The sequence below is a fragment of the Schistocerca cancellata genome, chromosome 4 (genome assembly GCF_023864275.1).
Source record: "Schistocerca cancellata isolate TAMUIC-IGC-003103 chromosome 4, iqSchCanc2.1, whole genome shotgun sequence".
Taxonomy (NCBI): Eukaryota; Metazoa; Arthropoda; class Insecta; order Orthoptera; family Acrididae; genus Schistocerca; species Schistocerca cancellata.
Window position 1 is genome coordinate 823761790 of NC_064629.1, and position 16726 is coordinate 823778515.

The 16726-nt window shown below is 42.9% G+C and overlaps 1 protein-coding gene and 1 non-coding gene across 3 annotated transcripts in view; one reads left to right on the forward strand and one right to left on the reverse strand.

Annotated features, from left to right (window-relative positions):
- Nucleotides 1-16726, forward strand: part of LOC126184859 (MAM and LDL-receptor class A domain-containing protein 1-like) — a 1134981-nt gene that overhangs the window by 76905 nt on the left and 1041350 nt on the right. The gene's annotated exons all lie outside the window — the stretch shown is intronic.
- Nucleotides 1716-1786, reverse strand: Trnap-ugg (transfer RNA proline (anticodon UGG)). Its single transcript has one exon. It is a non-coding gene; the product is annotated as a tRNA-Pro (tRNA).

The window sequence follows — 16726 nt, forward strand, 5'->3', positions numbered from 1 at the left end:
GCCATATTTCAAACTTCTGTAATACTTTGCCAATCTTGGGTACATCGTGATGGTCGGTCGTCATATAATCATAGAGGCAGTGGGAAATAACGAGCCTATTGATCAGAACACGTACTGTAGTCAACACCCATGGCATGAGCTGGCCCTGGACGGTGGTGCTCCAGTAGCTCAGCGCGCGACAGCAGCAGGCGGTCTGCGCATAGAGTCGCCTGACAAGACGGGGACCCTTCGTGTAGAAGCCATCCGGCGTATGTGTGGAGCTGTACACTGGCCTGAAAAAAGTCGTGATATACAGGGTGATTCAAAAAGAATACCACAACTTTAAAAATGTGTATTTAATGAAAGAAACATAATATAACCTTCTGTTATACGTCATTACAAAGAGTATTTAAAAAGGTTTTTTTCACTCAAAAACAAGTTCAGAGATGTTCAATATGGCCCCCTCCAGACACTCGAGCAATATCAACCCGATACTCCAACTCGTTCCACACTCTCTGTAGCATATCAGGCGTAACAGTTTGGATAGCTGCTGTTATTTCTCGTTTCAAATCATCAATGGTGGCTGGGAGAGGTGGCCGAAACACCATATCTTTAACATACCCCCATAAGAAAAAATCGCAGGGGGTAAGATCAGGGCTTCTTGGAGGCCAGTGATGAAGTGCTCTGTCACGGGCTGCCTGGCGGCCGATCCATCGCCTCGGGTAGTTGACGTTCAGGTAGTTACGGACAGACGATAAGGTTTCATAACTAACCTTTTTCGTAGGACTCTCCATACCGTTGATTGTGGAATTTGCAGCTCTCTGCTAGCTCTGCGAGTCGATTTTCCTGGGCTGCGAACAAATGCTTGCTGGATGCGTGCTACATTTTCATCACTCGTTCTCGGCCGTCCAGAACTTTTCCCTTTGCACAAACACCCATTCTCTGTAAACAGTTTATACCAACGTTTAATACACCACCTATCAGGAGGTTTAACACCATACTTCGTTCGAAATGCACGCTGAACAACTGTCGTCGATTCACTTCTGCCGTACTCATTAACATAAAAAGCTTTCTGTTGAGCGGTCGCCATCTTAGCATCAACTGACGGTGACGCCTAGTCAACAGCGCCTCAAACGAACAAATGTACAACTAAATGAAACTTTATAGGTCCCTTAATTCGCCGACAGATAGTGCTTAGCTCTGCCTTTTGTCGTTGCAGAGTTTTAAATTCCTAAAGTTGTGGTATTCTTTTTGAATCACCCTGTATATCCTAATATCGTGTCGGACCTCCTTTTGCCCGTCGCAGTACAGCAACTCGACGTGGCATGGACTCAACAAGTCGTTGGAAGTTCCCTGCAGAAATTTTGAGCCATGCTGTCTCTAAAGCCATCCATAATTGTGTAAGTGTTGCCGCTGCAGGATTTTGTGCACGAACTGACCTCTCGATTATGTCCCGTATATGATCGATGGGATTCACGCCGTACGATATGGGTGGCCAAACCATTCGCTCGAATTGTCCAGAATGCTCTTCAAACCAGTAGCGAACTACTGTGCCTGAAGACATGGCGCATTGTCATCCCCAAAAATTCTATCTTTATGTAGGAACAAGTAGCCTAACATAACCAAAATGGTTCAAATGGCTCTGAGCACTATGGGACTTAACATCTTAGGTCATCAGTCCCCTAGAACTTAGAACTAATTAAACCTAACTAACCTAAGGACATCACACACATCCCTGCCGGAGGCAGGATTCGAACCTGCGCGCAGTTCCAAACTGTAGCGCCTAGAACCGCTCGGCCACCCCGGCCGGCCCTAACATAACCATTTCGAGTAAATGATCTGGTGCAGTTGGACCAGAGAACCCAGTCCATTCCATATGAATGCAGTCCACACTAGTATGGAGCCACCACCAGCCTACACACTGCACTGCTCTCCGCACACCTTTCACACAGTGAATATTGGAATATTGAATTACTTTACGATTTCCGAAATTGAATGTCCCATGCGTTTGGATTCAACCACCACTCCGCGTTCAATGTCTGTAGTGTAATTCCCGTCGTGAGGCCATAATCACGTCGGAAACCTCGTCACATGAATTACCTGGGTACAAATGACAGTTCAGCCAATGCATTGCCCTTTTATATCTTGCGTACGCGATCTGTATATGTGGATATCGGTATCCCATGACTTTTGTCATCTGAGTGTATCATGGCGGACAGGCATGCAGGTACGCTGTAGCAGCAGTCTGCGAAATGAGGCGATCACACTGTTGGTCGCACGTGTACAACTGTCTAAGAGACTGTGGTGGGCCCGGTGCAGAAGGGATTCAAGCGCAAGTACGAATCAAGGACGGGCTATTTAGGATGGAGCGTCGGTGACCTGTGGATATAAGCCTGTGGTAGCAGGGTGCGTGCATGCAGGGCAGGCAGTGGCTCAGTAGTAAGTAAGGTGCGGGTTATGCCTTGGCATTGCCTGAAAACCAGGTACCCATGAGTAGGCACCCTGGCATTACTTGAAGTCGGCCAGCAAATGACCTCCAGCTCTAAGGCACTAGCTCAGCTTCCAGCAACAACAGGACTAGACACAGCCCATAGATCCCCAGCTGTCGAAGGCGGTGTCTGTTAGTGATCAGGCCGGATGACCAACTGGATTGAAAATACTTCCCAGAGCTGGCTGTGGACGATGACGGATAGCTGGAGTGGATTAAATGTATGGCCGTTCGACCTGCACTGTTGTGACCAAACTGTAATAAGATGACGGGAGTGGGTGACGTGGTCGGGGTTTTAGGGCGTGGCTGGGTAGAAGAAGGTGGCTGTTTTTGGCAATCTTCCTCTTTATTGTTGATTCTTCCAATACATTTTCCGGTAGCTCAGTCCCACCACATGTGTCGTGGTGGAGACGAGCTGATGACGAAGTCCGGGGAACGCGACGCCAAGCTCGTTCAGCGGCCGCGCAGGCGGTAGGAGGTTAGCAGCATGAGGCCCGGCCCAGCGTGCCTCCTGCAGACACGACGGCTCGTGACAACGCCGGGAGTCGCTGGTGCAGCCCCGGGCAACGCCCACCGCTGGCCGATCCTCAGGGACAGCGTCACTGATGACAACGACGTGACAGCGACCGAACGCCCAATCGGTCGAACCGAATGCCGACGCCCACCTCTGATGCCCTTAAATAGTGCAGACCGCTGCTGAATCCACCAGTTACACGGTGGCGTGTTTTTTAGAAGGTTCTCGATGAGTTGGCTTAATGCAACCGCGCCACACGCGGCCCGAGCCTGCATAATTCTGCTAATGCTGCGTTCTGATGGCTGCCGCGCACGTACCCACATACGGACGCTCGTTGCAAAACTGTGTCACCTGCATAACGCGCCGGCCGGCCTTCGTCCGCCGTTTGCCGTGAGGCTGGCGCACTGAAACACACTAAGTCACAATTTCGCACCATATTACCTAAAAATAACCCCTTGTCCTCTACAAAACACCATTTTTTACCATGTAGACGACATAAGCGGGGCAGTACCAACCTCGGACGTAGTGTAGTCAGCGTCACCAGTGCAACGGTTTGGCCTTCGTACTATGCCGCGTCGACAATGTTCCAGACACGGCAACAGACTGTGGGAATAGTTGTGTGGCAACCAGATTGGCTTTAGTGCCAGGGCGGATACTTCTGTTACGTCAGCTCGTCCCCTTTTCAGCTTCCTGATGAGAAATGTCATGACGGTTTCCTGCTTACGGCCTTGCGGGTTGTGGATGCTAAGTTGAAAGGAAGTCATCGCAAGACTAGGTAATTCAGAAGTTTCGTGGAATAACTTGCCTAGACGAATTCACTACTGTCATAGCAGGAAGAGCAGAGACAAAAAGATCTTTGAAATCGAGATTATCGTAGGCGGAATCATGACTTTTGCTTGTTGGTCACCGTTTTGAGGAAATAATCACATGGATTTCAAAACTATTATTTTCCAAGATTTATTCCCTGAGTTGTCAAAAGTAAAATGATGCAGGTTCCACAATTGATTAGCTTCTTTCATTGCAATACTCTTCAAGAAGGACCAAACAGTACTCCTTGCGTCTCGACATCGCCACAGCTATCTGTGTAGGTTGCATTACCACTGCATAATCACATTACCACCCCCCTGCATGGATCTACAGTTGTTACGCAGAAGACTCCAGATCTTTACATTCTTAATTACTTTCATCCCCCTCACACAACACAATCCTTCCGTGTTGCAATCATTCCGCTAGGAGTTGTTGCCTCACAATAAAAAAAGTTACAAATTTCTTCTGTTTCAAAAATAATCTAACTGAAAATGTTTTGTAATTATGGTAACTTACCCTTTATTTCTAAATCCATGTACATCACAATACGCAGTCTGAAAATCGTTTGCCGAAGGTATGACCTTCTTTTAACTCCTCATTTTTTAAAAATTTTTCTTCTTCTCTTTTCAAGTATTCAATGTGTTGCAACTATACGCTTGCATAAAACAGTTTTTCCTGAATAAGCCATTTTTTCTTTACTGTAACTGACGTGTTGTAAGTAAGGTCTAGCATGTCCTAATCTGGCCACGATAAAGAAGCTAATAAATAGCCGTGTCGCTTCTCACTCTACGACCTTTAGATCGTCGAACAGTCAACGATAAGTTGGATGTAGGCTATGATAACGCTGTATCAGTAATAAGACCTTTCTATTTCTTTTTTACGTTTGATGGAAATACGATTGTTTTGCGATTTTATGTTACGTGAGTTCCGTTTCATCGTTGAGCGAATGAGGAGAGGGAGAGATGGAGAGTTTCTAAATCCACAAATAGGCAATATTAGTTGTGCTGCCGTTATCGTTCTATTTCCTTGGTTATTAACATAAGCTCTTAGAATTTTTGTCTGTTTTATGAAGTACTTCTCCTTTCTACGTAATATTAAACACTGTTTTATCATTGTGATTGCTGTAGCTTAAATGATTTGTGATTTACAACACAAATTGCTTTCTCCTCTTTAAATTTAGTTATAGTGATAAATGTACTTTACTGCTGTCCACGAGTAATAATATTTTTCCTATACAGATAAGAAATGATATTGCGCTTTCAGTATTGTAGTATCATAAGTGGTATCTAGATTTCGGTCTCCTGAATGTTGAGTATCTTGTGGAATTATTTATTTTACTACTGGTTAACCACAGAAAAGTAATGAATTACTGTTAGTTTCAGCTGAATGAGGAACCCAAGAAGTACCTGATGAAGTAGCTGTTCAATTATTTTCGTATTTATTAATTTAGAGTGACAACTGGTTTGTGTGAGAGAACATTTTCCTGAAGTACTCACCAAAAAATATGTCTGTGATGACTGCACATTTCTTTGTGTTAAAAAAGCACACATGTATTGTAATATTGAAGCTGGAAATCAAGATTCTCAAGAAACAATAGATCAATACTGTAGAACACTGTATGCACCGCTATAGTTCGGGTAGGCATTACGAGGTTACACTAGTGTATCATGCAGATTAGTTCTGATTCGTCCATTACACTGACGATGACTCTTACAACCGGGAAAAGAAATCTTCTCTTTTTCGTTCTGCATCTATTTCATAAGTGCAGAAAAGCACCACTCTCCAGAGCTGTAGAAAGTATGCTACTTTGCCTCTTGTTATTCAAGTTGAATGTGGTATATGGGAGGTACTCTCTGAAATGCACTTCACAGTCGTTTGGAGGGCATACTTGTAGATGTAGATGTTGAAATCGGAACATATTCGCACTGTGCTAGCTACGGGAAGCAAGGTTTGAAGCTATATGGATCTACCAAATCGTAAGTGTTGTTGTTGTTGTTGTGGTCTTCAGTCCTGAGACTGGTTTGATGCAGCTCTCCATACTACCCTATCCTGTGCAAGCTTCTTCATCTCCCAGTACTTACTGCAACTTACATCCTTCTGAATCTGCTTAGTGTATTCATCTCTTGGTCTCCCTCTACGATTTTTACCCTCCACGCTACCCTCCAATGCTAAATTTGTGATCCCTTGATGCCTCAGAACATGTCCTACCAACCGGTCCCTTCTTTTTGTCAAGTTGTGCCACAGACTCCTCTTCTCTCCAATTCTATTCAATACTTCATCATTAGTTATGTGATCTACCCATCTAAACTTCAGCTTTCTTCTGTAGCACCACATTTCGAAAGCTTCTATTCTCTTCTTGTCCAAACTATTTATCGTCCATGTTTCACTTCCATACATGGCTACACTCCGTACAATCACTTTCAGAAACGACTTGCTGACACTTAAATCTATACTCGATGTCAACAAATTTCTCTTCTTCAGAAACGCTTTCCTTGCCATTGCCAGTCTACATTTTATATCCTCTCTACTTCTACCATCATCAGTTATTTGTCTCCCCAATTAGCAAAACTCATTTACTACTTTAAGTGTATCATTCCCTAATCTAATTCCCTCAGCATCACCCGAGTTAACTCGACTACATTCCATTATCCTCGTTTTGCTTTTGTTGATGTTCATCTCATATCCTCCTTTCAAGACACTGTCCATTCCGTTCAACCGCTCTTCGTAGTCCTTTGCTGTCTCTGATAGAATTACAATGTCATCGGCGAACCTCAAAGTTTTTATTTCTTCTCCATGGATTTTAATATCTACTCCGAATTTTTCTTTTGTTTCCTTTACTGCTTGCTCAATATACAGATTGAATACCATCGGGGAGAGGCTACAACTCTGCCTCACTCCCTTCCCAACCACTGCTTCCCTTTCATGCCCCTCGACTCTTATAACTGCCATCTGGTTTCTGTACAAATTGCAAATAGCCTTTCGCTCCCTATATGTTACCCCTGCCACCTTTAGAATTTGAAAGAGAGTATTCCAGTCAACATTTCAAAAGCTTTCTCTAAGTCTACAAATCCTAGAAACGTAGGTTTGCCTTTCCTTAATCTTTCTTCTAAGATAAGTCGTAAGGTCAGTATTGCCTCACGTGTTCCAGTATTTCTACGGAATCCAAACTGATCTTCCCCGAGGTCGGCTTCTACTAGTTTTTCCATTTGTCTGTAAAGAATTCGTGTTAGTATTTTTCAGCTGTGACTTATTAAACTGATAGTTCAGTAATTTTCACATCTGTCAACACCTGCTTTCTTTGGGATTGGAATTATTGTATTCTTCTTGAAGTCTGAGGGTATTTAGCCTGTCTCATACATCTTGCTCACTAGATGGTAGAGTTTTGTCAGGACTGACTCTCCCAAGGCCGTCAGTAGATTCAATGGCATGTTGTGTACTCCCGGGGCCTTGTTTCGACTAAGGTCTTTCAGTGCTCTGTCAAACTCTTCACGCAGTATCGTATCTCCCATTTAATCTCCATCTACATCCTCTTCCATTTCCATAATATTGTCCTCAAGAACATAGCCCCTGTATAGACCCTCTATACACTCCTTCCACCTTTCTGCTGTCTCTTCTATGCTTAAAACTGGGTTTCCATCTGAGCTCTTGATATTCGTACAAGTGTTTCTCTTTTCTCCAAAGGTCTCTTTAATTATCCTGTAGGCAGTATCTATCTTACCCCTAGTGAGATAAGCCTCTACATCCTTACATTTGTCTTCTAGCTATCCCTGCTTAGCCATTTTGCACTTCCTGTCGATCTCATTTTTGAGACGTTTGTATTCCTTTTTGCGTGCTTCATTTACTGCATTTTTATATTTTCGGCTTTCATCAATTACATTCAATATTTCTTCTTTACCCAAGGATTTCTACAAGCCCTCGTCTTTTTACCTACTCGATCCTTTGCTGCCTCCATTACTTCATCCCTCAGAGCTACCCATTCTTCTTCTATTGTACTTCTTTCCTCCATTCCTGTCAATTGTTCCCTTATGCTCTCCCTGAAACTCTGTGCAACCTCTGGTTTAGTCAGTTTATCCAGGTCCCATTTCCTTAAATTCCCACCTTTTTGCAGTTTCTTCAGTGTTAATCTACAGTTCATAACCAATAGATTGTGGTCAGAGTCCACATCTGCCCCTGGAAATGTCTTACAATTTAAAACCTGGCTCCTAAATCTCTGTCTTACCATTATATAATCTATCTGATGCCTTCTAGTATCTCCAGGATTCTTCCATGTATACAACCTTCTTTCATGATTCTTGAACCAAGTGTTAACTATGATTAAGTTATGCTCTGTGCAACACTCTACCAGGCGGCTTCCTCTTTCATTTCATAGCCGCAATCCATATTCACCTACTACGTTTCCTTCTCTCCCTTTTCCTACTCTCGAATTCCAGTCACCCATGACTATTAAATTTTCCTCTCCCTTCACTACCTGAATAATTTCTTTTATGTCATCTTACATTTCATCAATTTCTTCATCATTTGCAGAGCTAGTTGGCATATAAACTTGTACTACTGTAGGAAGCGTGGGCTTCGTGTCTATCTTGACCACAATAATGCGTTCACTATGCTGTTTGTAATAGCTTACCCACACTCTTATTTTTTAATTCATTATTAAACCTACTCCGGCGTTACCCCTATTTGATTTTGTATTTATAACCCTGTATTCACCTTACAAAAGTCTTGTTCCTCCTGCCACCGAACTTCACTAATGCCCACTATATCTAACTTTATCCTATTCATTTCCCTTTTTAAATTTTCTAACCTACCTGCCCGATTAAGGGATCTGACATTCCACGCTCCGATCCGTAGAACGCCAGTTTTCTTTTTCCTGATAATGACGTCCTCCTGAGCAGTCCCCGCCTGGAGATCCGAATGGGGGACTATTTTACCTGATGAATATTTTACCCAAGAAGACGCCATCATCATTTAACCATAGAGTAAAGCTGGATGCTGTCGGGAAAAATTACGGCTGTAGTTTCCCCTTGCTTTCAGCCGTTCGCAGTACCAGCACAGCAAGGCCGTCTTGGTTAGTGTTACAATGCCAGATCAGTCAATCATACAGTCTGTTGGCCCTGCAACTACTGAAAAGGCTGCTGCCCCTCTTCAGGAACCACATGTTTGTCTGGCCTCTCAACAGATACCCCTCCGTTGTGGTTGCACCTACGGTACGGCTATCTGTATCGCTGAGGCACGCAAGCCTCCCCACCAACGGCAAGGTCCATGGTAATCCGTGTAAATTTAATTTCGTTAACGTGACACGAAACAAATCACTTTTTAATCGTCAGGAGAACTGTTATTTACAAAAAGTGCTGTAGATGTTTTTCCTGATGTCGAAACAGAAATCTCTTTGATGTGGGAAACAAAAATGGCCTGGATAACAGAGTTCCAGGGTACAAAGAAACACAGCAGAAGAAAGGAGAAACTGTAATAACCCGACTATAGCAGATTTTGAAAGTGACCACGATTCATCTCTTGGCACTTTCGGAATTTATATTTACTTATTAATTTCAATTTTCTTTCCAAAACAGATCCTAATTGACGCCATTTTCGGTCTAAGCGTTACTTGGTACTTTTTGCTGGCACTTTGACACCATTAAACTTCTCACCAAACGACTAACCAAACGTTTCCACGACTTTGTTGTCACTTAACTTTCCAAAACGAACACCCGCTGCTCCACTGTGAGTACCATCGTCGCCTTTCCATTGCTCCATTTGTGGTGCGGCGGATGGAATAATTGTTGTTAAATGAATGTAATGTAGAAAAGATGCATTTCCTGGCCGATTCACCATATGTGGGGCGGCGGGTGGAATTATTGTTGTTAAATGTTCCTATTATTTATGCTGTGGTTTGCCGTTCTCAACACTGGCTCTCTAACTACAATATTGGCAACCAGAAAGTGATTAGCAAAACGTGAAGCCTGTAATTATAATTCCTAGTGCTCACTTCATCTGAGAAATACACTTATAGCTGCAGCTTATAGCTCTGAGGAATTAGGAGATTGTCTGGGATTCATAATCAAAAACGATTCTCTCTAAAATGTTCACTACATTCTGAAAGTCACAGACCAAAAAGAATCCACACAATGCAACTAACAGAGCAGTTCAGAGTCTAATACACTGATGCAACTAAAACTGTTCAAACTGAGTGTTTAAGTGAATGCTCGCCATAATTTGATGATAATGTTCATCAAACGCCACGCCAAATAATGGTAGAATGTCTGTCCCGCGACGGCACGTGAAAATACGACATACGCAAACTGAAGGTAGATCATTAAAGTCATCCCAGAATTAACACTTCACTCGAAAACGATTTCATGGTTGTGCGTATACCGAGTAACTTATTAGGGCATCCGAGGCTGTATATAGCAATGATACCGACGTGACGCGACTCCCGGCACAGGTGGTGTGCTAATCAGCGTCTGTAGAGAACAGGGGCCTTCTTCTCTCGCGCAGCGTTCTTATATACATATAAAGCCGCGGTGCGGACGGCTAAGGGAACGCCTGATCAATTCCGCTCTCCCGACTAGCCGCTAGGCTAGTAATGCACCACTTTAAGTTATAGAATAAATCATCGCTTCCTTTTCTGATGGCCGATGAAGCTCTCAATTTAAATGTGCATTCAGCACACAGGTAAGTAATCATAATAAAAGTCTGACGTGGCTAAGTCAAATATTTTTGGCGAGGGAATTAATTTAATTACACTATACGCAGTAGACGAGCTCTGAACTTGCCCTTTGGAGATACGCTATCGCTATAGTTTTATAGTTATTCAGTTGAAACTTCTCACATCTTTATGATTATAGCGGATGTCCCTTCTACTTAAATTTAAACATCCTAGCCTTATTTATTCGCCTACTTAATTTATCTTGATCCCTTAATTTCTAAGGCAAAAACCAGAAAATCATGAATTTCAACAAAAATTTTAATTTGTGAGATCCAGAATACTGTTTCTACTAAATTATTATGCAAAAGGAATCTAAATTCAAATTTTTAAGTTTCTAGCTCTTTTCTGTTGCGCCAGTGATTTTTACAGAAAAACGTCCAAATTTCTAAAATGATTAAAGTTATTGAACTGATATTCAACACATATTGATTTAGTATTACTCCTGACATGCTAGAGACGTTTCAGGTTATTTACTTGATTTTTAAAGTATTGCGCAACATTTATGGCGTCAGAGCTAATTACAGCGGACTGGCTGGCACACAATGGAAAGACTGATGTGAATTTTATATGGCGTTAGTAGGCTGCTTCCCTACACATTCACAATGACACAATTCGCACTACACTCTGCGCCAGTGTGGATTGCGCGGCGTACGTACACGTGGTGTGCGCATTAAGGGGGATGGTTACATGCATACACTCATGTCTAGTCATATCCAGTCGTGGAGGCCACTTTTATTTGCTCCACCCTGTATTACGTCGACACAAAATACCTAAAACACTTGTCGGACCAGTTTTAGTTTGTCCATCCGCACATATCATAAAGTATGAGGCGTATTCCCAAAGTAAGGTCCGATCGGTCACGAAATGGAAACCACAGTTAAAATCCAACATAGCTTTGCACAGATGTGTTGGACAGTGTCTTTAGTACGCCTGCTGATCACGTCACGTCTCTCTTTCCAGTTCTGAGTGCACATGAATCACGTAAAGATGCGTAAAAAACAGTGCCTCCAGTCATGTGTGTGCCCGTGCCTGTGAGATATTTCGCCTGATTTGATGCAGCCCACACAACATAAGTGTCATGCATTTCCTTCTTCATGACAGTCCTCGGCCGTACTCTGCAGTGCAAATGAGGGCGCCTCTGCAGCGTTTTCGATGGGAAATGTTTGATCACCCTCCGTACAGCCCAGACTTTCCTCCCTCTGATTTTCATTTCTGCTGACACGAGCCACTGGCTATGAAGTCAACTTATTGGCACAGACAACGAACTGGAGATCAGCGTAGAGAATCGGCGAAAAGTGCAGGCGGCTGCCTTCTATGACGAGGATATTGGAAAGTTGGTACAACACTACGACAAATGTCTCAGTCGGATCGGCGACTATGTAGACACGTTGGTGGAAGGTGTGGAGAACTGCTGCAGATAAAACACTTTTGATTTTCACTGTGGTTTCCATTTCGCGACTGATCGGATCTTACTTTCGGAATATGCGTCATATCAAATAATGTGTTGCTGCATATGAGGATGGTAAGGAAAGCGATAAATCGTCTGAAGTTAACTGAACATTACCTCAATATGAATCAAAATAAATAACGAATTTTAAGCACTATAACAACTTAACAACCAAAGGAAGCAGCCTTTTTACCTGTGTTCCAGAGGGTTTGTATCATAAACTAGCTGTGTACCCGGCGTTCCCCAGGTCTGCATTTATTCTAATCTAATTATCTATCTCCTTCTTCCCCCTCTCTCGGCCCTTGTCCTCATCCCCTTTTTCTGTCAATTTCTTTCCTCCTTCTCATGCCATCTGCTACTCTTCCACCTGCCTATCTCTTGTTCTCCCTCTCTGTGTACATCTCCTCTTCCCTCTCGCTGTCCATTTCATCCTCTCCGTTTCTCTGTTCATGTGTTCCTCTGATCTTCCCTGTCCATCTCCTTCTTCCCCTTCTCTCTGTCCATCGCCTTTTCTTTCCTTTCCCTCTCCATCTCCCACCCCCCTTCCCTGTCCATATCCTCCTCTTCTGTTTCTCTCTCCTTTTCTTCCAGCCCCTCCTTCTGTCAATCTCCTCCTCCCCCCTAACTGTATCCATCTCCTCTTTCCCCCCCTCTGCCCACCCATCTCCTCCACCTCTTCCTCTCTCTACATTATCACCCATGCCCCAGTAGGTGATTGCTAGTCCTTATTCTTCCAGTATTTCTTTACGTGTACCAAGTTAGGTTGAAATCGATCCAGGGGTTTAGAAGGCGCTTTTTACTCGCGGGTTTTCCCATGTGACTTTTGTCACATAGGGTTCACATACATCAAACGTATTTCACTCATATTTGTAGATATATTTCACAGGTATCCTAGTGCATTTTGCCCATCAGTTGCCTTTCCGCACAGCTCAATTTTTATGACGCTTTATCTCCTGAACTATGTGTTGTACATTGATATAATTTGGCAGGTACGTCCAGTGGTATATGTAGATTCTGTCTGCGAAGTTTGCTGCTAACAGAGTTACTAGTAAAGAAGTAATAAATCAAAACGTCGTGTATGATGTGGCGCTTTTATTGCATGAATAGAGAAAATGTAGTATGCGATAAACATTTTTTTCTTTCATCATTTCGTGGGGCTGTTAGCGAGCAAAAGATTTGACATTATTTGTAAAGTTTCTTGTGAGTCACTACTTCTCAGATACTAGATGAATGTACTCTGGTTGTTTGCATGTAGTGAACTGCGATACTTTGTCACCCCCACGTCCATTTCTTTCAGAGTTAGCCCACAGCGGTTCTTTCCAGACAATAAATCATACGTGCACCAAGTTGGGTAGAAATCTATCCTGTGACTTAGGAGAATATGTGGAACGTAAATACGCACACTTTTATAATATGAATTATGAAACGTACAATCATGTTCTTCTATCAAGAAGCGACGTAAGAATCAGTTAACAATACTTGTATAATATATGCAAGCTAGGTTTCGAGTTACAAGCTTATTTTCTAGTGTCTGTTTCAGAGATTATATTCGCGACGTCTGATGTACCACGAAACAAAGAATTTAGAATCATCAAAGGAATTAAGCAGCAATTCAAAACATATCAAGATCTTACACTACACGAAGCAAATGATGATATACTGGCAGAACAGTATGTACATTACAGGTTTATAGATAAAATAGAGTTTCTCATTACACAGTTTTGATAAAGGGTTAAATAGATTACGGGTTAAGCATAACGTTTTTCACAGCATAATATTGACAATGAGGTAGCACAATAGCAGCTAACATTATCCCTACCATCAGCTAGTGGACGTTCCAGCTTTCATGTTGGGCGGCAGGTGATACGGATTTTCAAAATATTGTCATTAGGTTTTCATAAAATTTTTACGCACAGTATTTGGTAAGTGATTATTATTATTATATGCTTCATTTTGCTGTAACTCTGCTTTAGATTTGTAAAGGAGCGTTACTTCTCAGCTCTATAAAATCGCTATTTCTGTGGAACAAGTGGAGTCTTAGAAACTTTTGCTGCTAACAGAGATACAATAGTGTTCAGTTGGCAAAAAAATATTGATTACGCACGGGGTAGTATTTACTAAACAATAAAAAGTCATGCTTTTTTCAGAAGCTTTCACAGTATTTAATGATGGAATTTTGGGGACAAAATAACATAATTGAAAAACACAGAATACACACGTTTGGTCGTCAGCTGCAGTTCCGGATATCTTTTAATTTCTAATATTTCAAGCCATACAGATTACTGTCCTCTTTATACTGACTGCAGTATTCCGACGTACATGGAATATTTGTAGCTGGTACCGAATTAGTATTGTGAAATGTTTATTTATTCTCTGTAATTTCCAGCATATGTGATAATCCTTTCAGCCTCGTATGTACGGATCTCTTATTTTTTCATACATAACACAAGTCGCACGCTTGACAAGTGATCTTATGCACTCCGCTTTCACTCCTGGAAGGAGTAATTGTTACAGTTCGGGGATAGTTGCGTAAACATACTGAATTTTTAACTTTGCCTCACTGGCCGAAACAGGTTTGTGACCATTTTAAAAAGTATATCACTAACATAGAATACCAGAGATCATCTGCGTTACTGATTAACAATTCTTTCGCTGACAATCGTACAATTATGTTCGCTTTTCATTCTAGGGCCACACAGATGAAGGAGTTTAGAGATTGTGTATGTCATGGTCTGCGACACAGGCATGTAGTCCCAGTTTCGCGCTGCTAACCAGTACAATCCAGAGACTGCTGCCCCCGACTTTACGCATTTCGGAATGCTAGTCGGGAGGGACGCCAAAGTATCTCTTGTGAAACGCTCTCGTTCACTATGCCTACAGTTTCTAAGGAAAGCAGATCGAACGCCATGGCGTTGGATATGTTCAAAACTTGGTGCAAATGTCAGAACCCTCGAAAGTCAGAAGATTTTATCTACACATACCCGCCCTGAAACCCAATACTTTCCAATAAATCAAAGAATTAACTATTTAAATCCGTTGTACATACACGTGAAGAGGAAACACCTTGCTGATTGGGACAGTGTTCGAGAAAAGTCTTTCGACCGCACCGAGCAGAATAGAAGAGCAAAGAATACTTGTTCGGTACAGTCCTTAAATACTTCCGAACCAAGTCTTATGGTTCTATACATACAGTGAACCCATACTCACATCAAGATTAATGAAACACTAACCAAACTAATACTGCAAGCGGGGAGCCTCAGGTAAGCCTGCCACTTGTCGTCTATTTTACTTTGTTCGCGGTGGACACGGAACAGTCTCTTCGTCGCCTTCACGGCACTCCATCGGGTTTCGCCATACACGGCCTTAAGCCCCTCACACAAGCTTGTGCCGATGGCATAGCATACTGATCAGTGCGAAAAATGATACATATATCGTCCTAAAAATTTTGATTTCTAGCCATGAGAGAAGCCGCGCGCGCCTGAACGTACATAAATCCATAACTGTATTTATAGGCCGCACTCCTCGCAATAAAAAACAGGCGTTTAAAGTCCAACATATTAAACACACATCTTGCAAGTAAAACATGTGGGCCGGCCTTTGTGGCCGAGCGGTTCTAGGCGCTTCAGTCCGGAACCGCGCTGCTGCTACGGTCGCAGGTTCGAATCCTGCCTCGGGCGTGAATGTGTGTGATGTCAGGTTAGTTAGGTTTAAGTAGTTCTACGTCTATTGGACTGATGACCTCAGATATTAAGTCCCATAGTGCTCAGAGCCATTTGAAGCATTTTGAAAACATGAGGATCTCAACGTCTACAGAGATTCTCCTCCGTCAATAGCTGCGTTGTAACATGCTTACAATCCTTGCAACGTGTCAGTCCGTCAGGCAGTTCAACATATTCAACATCCGAAGCATCGCCACAGCTTACCTTGCCTCGACCTTCGACATCCAGAAATTCTCTTCGCATATTGTGGCTGAGAGCCTCTTGAAATGCTACAGACCACCCACTGTTGTGGAGAGTTTGTCACAGTCGTACAGAGAGACACTTCAGGTAGCGGATCTCGGAACGAGGTGTTCCAGAGGTAGGATACACCAGCCTGTCCGTAACTACCTGGGACGTACTTTGTACTACTGGAAAGGGGCGGTTTCTACGCGAGTGTCCGCACACCAGTTCATAGAGAGACGACTGTGGCGCGTCCGCAGCTCGTGATCTGGTGGCTACTGTTGCTGCCTCTGGATCACGGGGTCCCGGGTTCGATTCCCGGCCGGGTTGGGGCTCTTCTCTGCCCGGGGACTGGGTGTTTGTGTTGTACTCATCTTTTCGTCATCATCATCATTTGTGATAGTTGCTAGATTGGACTGCGTAAAAAATTGGAGTGTGAAGAAAGTTGGACCTTTGTACGAACGCTGATGACCGCTCAGTTAAGCGCACCACAGATCAAACATCATCATCATCATCATCATCACGACTGTTCTGCGTGGACTCCTCCTGGAGTTCAGTACTGTAGTTGATGACTGGTATGTAGTCTGCCGTGTTCTAAGTGTTGAGAATATGAAGTTCACCGAGATCTCCAAAGCGAAGCGAAAAATCTATCTATTCGAAAAAGCAGATAAAAATTCACTTCAGGCCTACCTGAGACACAATCTCCACTCATTACAAATTAATAATGTAAGTGTAGACCAGATGTGGCTTATATTCAAGGAAATAGTATCTTCAGCAATTGAGATATTTATACCAAATAAATTAATAAACGACGGAGCTGATCCTCTTTGGTACACAAAACGGGCTAGAA